Source organism: Mixophyes fleayi, chromosome 6 (genome assembly GCF_038048845.1).
Source record: "Mixophyes fleayi isolate aMixFle1 chromosome 6, aMixFle1.hap1, whole genome shotgun sequence".
In the NCBI taxonomy this organism is placed as follows: domain Eukaryota; kingdom Metazoa; phylum Chordata; class Amphibia; order Anura; family Limnodynastidae; genus Mixophyes; species Mixophyes fleayi.
The window spans coordinates 70,202,811-70,213,109 of record NC_134407.1 but is presented as its reverse complement, the minus strand read 5'-3'; positions in this window follow the sequence as shown (position 1 = coordinate 70,213,109).

The window sequence follows — 10,299 nt, the reverse complement described above, 5'->3', positions numbered from 1 at the left end:
ATTTTCCTGGCTTTTTAAAGTTTCAAGTTTTTGCCAAGCCTCTGAAACCATCTCTTGGAGTTGAGGAGATGGCTGAACACGACCATCTTCTGTCTTTTTGAAAGAAAGAAGTCAGGATCTGTAACTTCAGGTTCTGCACATCCTAATGTCTGATGAATTACCAGGACTAAGTCACCCACACTTTGTGTTCTAGAGGTATACTCTACATTACTTGTAGAGTGTACCTCTTGTGAATTAACTCCCCATATCCTTCAGAAGAGACTTTTGAGTCAAACAATGTTCTGTTATTTCAGTAACATGATGATTGCCTGTCTTCCTATGGGTGGTGCAAAAGTGACATTCCAATTAGGAAGAAGCCTGAGCTAGACCCTGAGTGGACTCTAAGGTGAAAGCCAGCCCTGCCTTTGCCTGGAAGGTCACTAGTGATAGGCAGCGGCTGTGATTCAGACGTGTGTGTAGGAAAATGCTCACTTATCTCTCTGTAAGTTCAGCGAAAGATGTCACCAGTGATTTAGCTGAAGCTGGTCCCTCCATCGCTGATCACAATACTCGGTCTCACAGGCCGTGCACATTCGGGTTAGATTGTCCACAAGCTAATTTAGAATTACATTTGGCACAAGTATATTGTTGCACACTTTCTAGCAAACTCTTTAATCTTAAACACAAACAAGAAATAAAATGTAAATATTGTCTAAGAATGATGAGTAAAAACATAAACCCTATTAAAACAACTTATAAATCTACAATAGGGATATATATAAATATTATTGAACACCATCATTGAGTTACTAACACTATAAAGTCTGAGAAAATGGAGCCCGACTTGTATAGCCCTTAGCACACTTACACAACTAGGTGCTAGGGAAAATAAATATGTAAGCCTCTGTGTTATCGCAGTAGATGAGGGTACAAAGGGATATAGCAACAGCCGTGCAGGAAAAAAAATATCTGCCTCACTTAAGGGAAGAACGCTGCGTTAAAAGAAGCCCCCCCCCCCTCCCTTTTATAGACGCCTATATTGGAAATCTTATGCTTCTCTACCCACCCATTTGGTGAAGCAACAAAGAGGGACGGCTGCCTTACTAGCGGATGTGGCTATTCACTCTCTGGGAGGAGTCCCTGTTTACAGGAAGAGACAAATAAAAGTACAAATACAGATAAAAATAAACCCAGGGCACAGAGCTCTAAAAGTAAAATTCCCTATTACAGTGGCACTTTACCTAAAACAGGATGGCTCCAGATGGGAGTGGCATAATGATAAAGCAAAAAGTATTTTCAAAGTCTTCTGAAGTAAGTATGAAGTCTTTATTCCTTTCACTTCAGATGTAGACACCTCTCAAGCAGAGAGAAGTGTCCCATTGTGCAGACAAGTACAAGCTTGTATACATTTGAACAGCATCTGTTAAGCTGGGTACACACTACAGAAATTTCGACCAACTTTTTATGCAGAGCGATTTTACATGCGATCGATGATCCGATCGCTCGGTCCATGGACTGCATACACACTAGCCTTGTTTAGGACGATAAAGGGAAGAGCGGATGTCCCTTTAGCGACTTTTTACAGCCATGTTGTCGTGAGCAATGACTGTAATTTCGTGCTCACTGTTGTGGATCGGTTGGAAGTTTATACACACTACACAGTGGAAACGAGATTGGAACAAAAATATTAAACGGTACGACCAACCAAATGAGGCGACAATCGTCCATTTGGGCAGACTTTCGACCATTGTGTCACTGCACACACTGACCCGACTTTTGAACGAGAGGTCGTATGTCGGCTGTTTGAGCCGATTATTGGATGAAAACAGTGTAGTGTGTACCAAGCTTAAGACAATGTGAAGATCTATACTGCTATTTACAGTTTGCTAATATGGTAAAGAAGTTTCTATTGTCTACCTTGATATAAAGAAACCACATAAACCAACATTGTTATAATTGTTGGGATCGCAAATCTCACTTCACTTTATTTAGCTAATCCTTTCTCATTGTTCTTTAAACTTATAGGTAGATAAGATTGTCATTTTGCACTCAGAATACATCTGCTCAAACCATGTCAAACTTTGACCCCTTCTTGCTGAATTCTAAAAAGAACAGAATTGGACACACAAAACATAAGAATATTGTATTGCTTAATTGATACAATATTAACCATAGAGTCAATATTGTGTCAATCAGGTTGGCTTCCACATCACATAGTAGGGGAGGTGCTATCCTTCAACTATTTAAGAATTATATTTGCTCCAATTCCACCTACTAATCCCCATTGTTGTAGTGTACCTCAATGGCAGGAAAGAGAAAGATGGATTGCTGCTATCTAACTGGAACCACACAAGTCCAAGAAAGGTGTCTCCGCTGCGCCTCGTCTATATCAGAAAGGAGCAGTAACTTTGTCCGCACTAATTTCTATTAAGAACTAACAGTTATGCTCACTGCTTATGAGAGTTTTAAACATATGCAGTATCATAATCAACATTTATATGGCGCCAGCAAATCCTGTAGCGCTTTACCATTAGGAACAAACAGTAATAAAACAATACTGGGTAATACATACAGAGAGGTAAGAGGGCAACCCTGCAGTCTATGGGTAGAGAGACTTCATTCTTTGTAATGACTCCTATAGCATTTTGGCTATCGCGCAATGACAATGAATGTATACATTATAGTGGGTGTGATGTAGAGTGCAGCTATAAAATATTGTAGATAGTGAGGAGAGGTAGAAGTTCGATAATGAGTATGGGATAAATGGGAAAAACAAAACCAGTTAAGACAAGCTGTGATGCAGATGTTGCAGCTATATGGACTGAACGCAGCCGCTAGGCTCATCTTCCTTTCTCGCCGCTCCTCTTCTGTCTCCACCCTCTACCAATCCCTTCACTGGCTCCCCTTCCCCTACAGAATCCTGTTCAAGCTCCTCACTCTTGCATACAAGGCCCTCGCCAACTCCACTGCACCCTACATCTCCACCCTCCTCTCTATTCATGCTCCATCCCGCCCTCTCCGTTCTGCCAATGACCATCGGCTCTCTTCCCCCCTGATCACCTCCTCCCACGCGCGTATCCAAGACTTCGCCCGTGCTGCCCCCCTCCACTGGAACAAGCTCCCTCCCTCCATCAGAACTTCCCCTAATCTGTCCAGCTTCAAACGGGCTTTAAAAACCCACCTTTTTCTTAAAGCCTTCTAGTCTCCCACTTAACTTCCTACCTTTTCTTCTGCCTCTTCCTCCCCCCTTATCCTTATCCTCTGTTCCTCCATCTCTCCCCCGTGTCTCTCTGTCTGTCTACCCCACCCCTTAGATTGTACGCTCCTTTGAGCAGGGTATTCTCTCCTCCTGTCTTCACCACTGTTAACTCTGCTCTCCAGCTACTTAGCCCTCCTCCTTGAGGACCCTCTTTCCCGCGTCCCCTCTCGCTCCCTCCTCTCCCCTTGGGGGTCTCCCTGTCATCCGTGCCTTCCCTCTTGGACTCCGTCGTTGGCGGACCTTCCCCTCTCCCCTCCTCCACCCCTCTAGCTGTGCTTTGAGCTCACTGAGTTACCGTGATTATTGTTTACTGTACTGTGCTGTCTCACCTCGTATTGTAATTTTGTTTGTCCCTGTACGGCGCTACGGACACCTAGTGGCGCCCTATAAATAAAAATTAATAATAATAATAATGAACATATCCAGACGACTGCATAGAGCACTCACTTTGAAGACGGAGGCCACTGCAGACTCTTCAGCTGTGAGGATCAATCCCATTCCCATAATGATGAAACTACAAAATCTCTCCCCTCCCAACAGCCTACCTTTAAAATTAACTAAATAAACTCCTATTAGGACTATTTAGGGTCCTGCTATCATTATCTTTATTTCATAAGGTGCCACAAGGCTTCTGAGGTGCCATACAAAGGGGTTTAAAACATACAACTAAATTACATTGATACATCGAGATAAGCAGAATAATAAATGTGTGGATGCAATTAACAGAACAAATTACATGGCATAAAAAACAATTTAACATAAGTCAAAATGGTGGATGATGGAGAGTGGATAGATATGAGACATAGAGTACAGACATGAGGTAGACGACCCTGCCCTTGAGAGCTTACATTCTAAAGTGAGAGGTAAATGGGAAGAAGAGGCATAATGGGGTTCACTATGGTGCAGTGGTCTGCAAGATACTGTGGCCATGATGGTTCAGAGTCCTGGAGTATCCAGATGGTGGAGACACCTATTTGGTCAATGTCCAGGATAGTGTCTGTGCCCAGGTAGTGGAGAAAGTCGGACGGTGTCATGGGAGGTATGACAGTCGCAATGTTAAACAACGGAAAACTAATATCTTGGCACAGCAATGTTGAGGTGCTATGTTGCCACTACCTGGTTCGGTACGAAATCCAGACGGACAAAATACCAACACTTATCATGCCGACATTTCCATTTGCCCAACTTTACAGGTGTTTTGGGAGGGAGGGGGTATGTTTTATTTTTGTTTTAATTTTTTTTTGTAACACTTTTGTGCCGGCGAGTCTGCAATCACACTGTTAACATTTTTTCAGGTTCGAGCAAATGGTAATGTCGGTATTTACCCAGTCAGTATTTTTTATGGCAACAGGATAAGTGTTAGGATTTCCTCCGTTGGAAATTTGACTGCTACTAGCCACTAACTGCTTATATGTAGAGTGGGATAAAACTACTACACAATATGTCTCTGGAAGTTGGGAGTCCATCCTATCAACACATTTAGAAAACCAATTAATGCCTATATCAACTATAGGCCTAAGGCAGCTGTCTCAACTGCTTTGCTCTTGAGCTGGACATGCTTACCACTACTAAGCTCATGTTACTTGGGGCCAAATCGTCTACTTAAAATAAATATAAATACACCCTGTAAGAAATAAAAATGTGGATGATCACCGGGGCTGGATTACCACTAGTCAAGCTAGGCACTTGCTTCGGGCCCAGCAGTCCCCAGGGGGCAAGGCGGGGGTGGCAGGGTATGCCAGCCAATAAAAAAAAATATTGTGTCCAAGGGAAAAAAATAAATAAATCACGATTGCAGCGGCCCCTGGCAGCCTCTTCCCCTCCTCCCTGCGCCGTTGCGTTCCATTGAATGTCGGGCGTGGGTCACACCATGTGACATCATCACACCCGACACCATATTCAGATAAGACTCACTGTGAAGTGGAGCAGTGTGCACGATGGGGCAAGAAAGAAGACAAAACAGAACAGAAGATGAGAAAACAAGAGAACAAAGCAATAGAAAGGAAAGCAAACTAACGGAGGCACAAAGGCACATTATAATAAAGGGGAAACAAGTTGTTTCAAACACAATTAGGAAGGGGCACAGTGATGTTGTGAAGACTGAAAAGTGGCAATGAAGGGGCATAGTGTGATGATAGAGGGACAAAAGTGACAATGAAGAGGCACAGTGTGATGATAGAGGGAGAAAAGTGACAAGGGGCACATCACTGGATGTATGCAGATTATTTTTGCAAACAACTTAAGTATTTCTCTCATCCTGACTTAAATACTTATTTATTACAACGATGCAAGCCATGTCCCCAATTGTATGGCCACACCTCCTCTGGCGGCGGCACATAGCTTACCTTCTACTCAACTATAGGGGTATATGGTATGCTACAAAAATAGAGTGCTATGGATTGTTTCAGGGAGGGGGGCCCCAAACCAGTATCTTGCCTAGGGCCCCATGAGGTCTAAATCCGGCTCTGACGTTATAGTTTCTAATGCAAAAAACACACTTCTTATACATGTCTCTAACCTCTCCAACACCACTGCCCCTTATCTCTTCAAACTCATCTCCACTCATGCTCCTTCTTGTCCTCTACGGTCTTCCTACTCACGTTTATCTCTTTCCTTAGAGTTCTTTTCCCATCACAATATTTTCCCTCTCTGTGTCTCCTGTCAGTCGCCCCCTCACCCCCTCAAGATTGTAAACTCCATAGAGCAGAGCCCTTTATCCTAATGTCCTCTTCTTCCTGTTTACCTCTGCCCCCGGCTCCCCCCTCATTTCTTCTTTTCGTCACTCGACTCCTACCACTGTGTCTCTTCTTCCCCTTTGCCTTTGCATCTCCACCTTTGCCTGATCCTGTTAGCGGCACCCACACTTGTAGGCTCAGGCTCAGTCTCCTTTCTTCACTCCCCACCTCCCTTCCCACTCTATCTGTGCACTGTTAGTCACTTACCTCTTTGCCTCTGCACCTGCTCCCTGCTGAGTGTCACGATCTGACTCTGGCTGCAACCCGGCATCTAGACGCTGCTGTGCCTTCCCCTGATCTTGCCTACAAGAGATATGTCTGGATCTGTCATATATGCATCCAGCCTGCAGTACCACTATTCCATCAAAGGGGCCACAGTGGTACTTGGACTGTTCTCCTACCTACTAGAGTTAAGCTCGTTACTACTGGATGTTTATCACCTGTCTCTGGCCTTTAAAAACTGCTTTTCATCTGTTACCTTAACTACTGGTGGTTTTCCTGCCTATGATTCCTGATTAATTTCCTGGTATTGACCTCTGCTTGTCCCTCTGTTTTGGCACATCTTCCTTTCTATGACCCATGACCTAGCATTGTTGTGACTTCTCTCTTGCTTTCTCCCTGATATTGTGGTGGACCATCTGGCTTTGACCCCTGGCTTGTTTGACCCTCCTGCTTTACTGTGTCTGCAGTTTATTGCTCCTCTAGCAATCCAGCACCTACAGTGTGTGGGATATCAAGCTATCCAGCTCCTGTGTCTGCAGTTTATTGCTCCTCTAGCAATCCAGCATCTACAGCCTGTAGCATCTACAGCTATCTAGCTCCTGCGTCTGCGATTGTTACACTTCTGTGTCTGATCTAGTCTCCTGGCTGGCTGCCTACCAGGACCTCTGAGTACTCTGTGCTGCAGACCACTGCACTTTTTCTGCCTACCTATCATCAGGTGCCTCCTGAGTAACCTGGAGTCCTGACACCTGTGACTCCTCTGGTGCCTCCTGAGTAACTTGGAGTCTAGTCATCCATGGTTCATCCGGTGCCCCGTGCCATCCAGGTATCCTGACACCCGTGGTTTATCCTGCTTCTTCAGCCTCTGAACCAGACCTTGTCATCCGACTTCTCAGCACTGCCTCTTTGAACTGTATTATTAATGACCATTCTCTGCATCTTTGGCTTCCTGAGTTATCCATGCTATAATTTCCATACCCTGCTAACTTGTACTTGTTGCCTTACCATTTATTGCATTCTAAACCTGTGTTATAAATAAACCACTTTGTTCCACTTATGTTCTCTCAGTGGTCTTCATATTGGTAATCCTGACACTGACTTTGTAATTTTTGTACTGTTTGCACCTCATATCCACTCTTTGTACTTATTGCACTTTGTAATGCCTGCATGCTGTGAAATGTTACCGTGTACTCTTGTCCCTTACTCTATGTACGGCGTTGCGGACCCTTTGTGCCGCCTCATAAATAAACAATAATAATAATAATGTGTCATGTAAATGTGCACTTTATGGGGCATATGTAAGATGTAAAACCATAACCACATTAATAACAAATGAGCAACAGAAAGACTGCATTAATAACCTTCACCTCAGCTCTCAAGATTTCCTTATTGTTCCTGATGCCTATGGAAAACAGAGGACCTGCACCTATCAGCCACAACATTAAAACCACTGACAAGTGAATAACATTGATTATCTTGCTACAATGACAACTGTCATGGGTTGGGATATTTTTGGCAGCAAGTGAACAGTTTTTGAAGTTCCTGTGTTGGTAGCAGGAAAAATGGGCAAGCGTAAGGACCTGAGCGACTTTGACAAGGGCCAAATTGTAATGGCTAGATGACTGGTTCAGAGCATCTGCAAAACGGCAGGTCTTGTCGGGTGTTCACAGTATGGAGTGGTTAGTACCTACCAAAAGTGATCCAAGAAAGAACAACTGGTAAACTGGCGCACAGGGTCATGGGCACCCAAGGCTCATTGATGTGCGTTGGAAGCAGGGCCGATGCTAGGGTCTCCGGCGCCCAGGCGCAATTTTGAAATTTTGGTGAATAAAGCTTAATCATAAGGTCCTGCATTGTAAATACTATGTAATAAAATAAATTTACAATTTATAATTTGTGTTTCTCTGTAACTTAAATGCAGATGACTTGTAAACAGAGCCCTGCTCTCACAGGGTTAATGAATTAACTCAATGTGACTCTGCAGACCTGGAACTACCAGATAACATTGCCACCTTATGGAGCACTGAACAGCTTCAAGGGTCCCCTGGGGTGAGCCATGCCCTGGTAATGGAATGGTTTTTGGCACCTGAACAGACTTTTAGAAACTGCTCAGCGTGTGGTCTTACACAAGGACACCACATAATGGTTTGCTATATTTATATAGGCAAATAAAATTTATTTGACAAAATACCACTTACAATCAATATAATTAGTGATCATCCACACATTCATAAATAGTATGATAAAGAGCAACCCACACGTCAAATAAAGCTGTCTCACACTCCTGGAATGAGAGAAAATCAGTATCAGCTCTACTAATCCACTGGACCTATGCATGTTTGGTATCAACAGATTGGTTAATTTGTATTGGACTTATTAATAATAAAATTGTGTCTGTGTAACACTTCCCAGGAAAGTTATGTTACATTTCAGCATTGCGTATTAAACTGAGATGTAAATTGTGGTTGTAAAATGTGTCACAGGACTCCCCTAGAGACCATATCCCAGTAGGAAGGGAAAGGTGAAAAATGTATCTTTAAAAAGATGAAACCACTTACAAGAAATGGTCCAGTCTTTTGGGAAATCAATCAACATTGATAAGCTGTCCATTTTCCAAGCCAATTTTCCTTGGTGCAGCTTATTTATACTCTGACATTTTCTCTCTCTCTCTCTCTCTCTCTCTCTATATATAAATATATATATATATATATATATATATATATATATATATAAAGAAAACAGGGATACTCTGCACTCTCCAAACACATAATTAATGCTATATCAAGTACTGTTCCATATTAAGAACAGGGAATGTTAGTTCCACATATTGCAATATATGTTTAAGCTGACCAACTGACGCCAAAGTCTTCCCATTCTGGTCAGTCCTAACATGATCAAATGCTATGCTATTTTATCTGGACTTAAGGCTTACCTGCACACAGCTTTTAAAGGCAAGTCTTTCCCTAGCACTAGCAGCCATGGGAGACCTGGGACTCACCTGACACAAGTTGGAATTAATTAATGTAAAGAATGGGGTGCAAGAGTATATATATATATATATATATATATATATATATATATATTTCTCCTATATATTTTGACACCTTTTATTAGTTGTTTTTATAACCTGTAAGCATTTGTATATTAAGTCTAAAAATGTAATATTGCTCTAAGCGAATTTACTGTTTAGAAGAGGCTGTGTTAACCCTTTAAAGTGCTAACTGTTTTTGGTATCAGAGTGCAGAGTGTGCACAATTGAGTCATAGGCGCTCTATGGGCCGTATACACCTAAGTTGGGGAGAGGTGTGGAAGTGTGTGCCTCTGTTGGGAAGGAACCAGTTAGATCTGTAGCCTAAGGGATAGGTGAAAGCGAGATTGAGACTGGAATCCTGTGTATTCCCTTACGGTAAACCTCCAAGTCACAAGTGCGTAGAGTGCGTTTGTGACAGGTAAAGGTAGTCATGAACGGTTTCCTGATGAAATAGAGGTGATATATTGTGTGACTGATTATTTGCGGTTATATGATCAGGGAGCTGGCAGAGGCCGCCATCTCTGACATATTTTATTTTACACCATGTGGTCGGCCGGATGTGTGTGTATCGTTTACCTGGGGAAGAGATGGCACCAGGATGCACTATGGGAAGATGGCAAGATGGCAAACCAGTGGAAGCAGTGTGATGGCTCTGGGCAATGTTCTGCTGGGAAATCTTGGATCCTGGCATTCATGTGGATGCTACTTTGACCTACCTAATCATTGTTGCAGACAAAGTGGTTTCAATGTTGTCTGATCAGTGTATGTTGTTAATGCACAGGACATACTGGAATTTGTAGTTCATAATAGCGTGTGCGTGCGTGCGTCCCAACCATGGCCTTCCTCTGGGTGCTCCGATTTCCACCCACACTCCAAATAAATACTAGTAGGTTAACTGGCTACTATCAAATTGACCCTAGTCTCTCTATCTCTGTCTGTGTATGTTAGGAAATTTAGACATTAAGCTCCAATGGGGCAGGGACTGATGTGATTGAGTTCTCTGTACAGTGCTGCAGAATTAGTGGTGCTATATAAATAGCTGATGATATATATATATATATATATATATATGT